Source organism: Aplysia californica, unplaced genomic scaffold, assembly GCF_000002075.1.
Source record: "Aplysia californica isolate F4 #8 unplaced genomic scaffold, AplCal3.0 scaffold00325, whole genome shotgun sequence".
Lineage (NCBI taxonomy): Eukaryota > Metazoa > Mollusca > Gastropoda > Aplysiida > Aplysiidae > Aplysia > Aplysia californica.
Window position 1 is genome coordinate 855224 of NW_004797595.1, and position 539 is coordinate 855762.

Consider the following 539-nt stretch of genomic DNA (forward strand, 5'->3'; position numbering starts at 1 on the left):
CTGGGGTTAATTCTGTTTATGTGCTTGTTGGTGTGTAAGTGTCCTGTGCTCTGAAAATCAAAGTCTGATCGGCTCTACATACAAGATTCGAAGGGCCTTTGGGGTTGGGTTTGTCCATGTATCGGAAGAGTGACCTGGACGCCATAGGAAGTGCCCATCTGATTTACAAGGCTGAGAATGTTCCCGTCACCTCTGTTGTCTCCTCCTCCCTCGACGGCTTGGAGTACTGACATTGAGTTAGAGAAGACAACAACATTCCCTGGTGTTACTGTGCCTTCAAAAAAGTCTTGGGTGATCTGCTCCAGGGTCTTTACTATGGCGATTCTCTCTGCGTCATAGCTGGAGTAGTATGATCCACATAGGCCAAATAGTTGGTTCTGCTTCTTCTCTCCAAGGTTGATCTATCTATCTATCTATCTATCTGTCAATCTATCTATCTATCTATTTATCGATCGATCTATCTATCTACATATCTGTTTGCCTAATCATTTACAAAGATGTCACTTTCTTCTCTTTCTGCCCCCCCCTTCTCTCTCTCC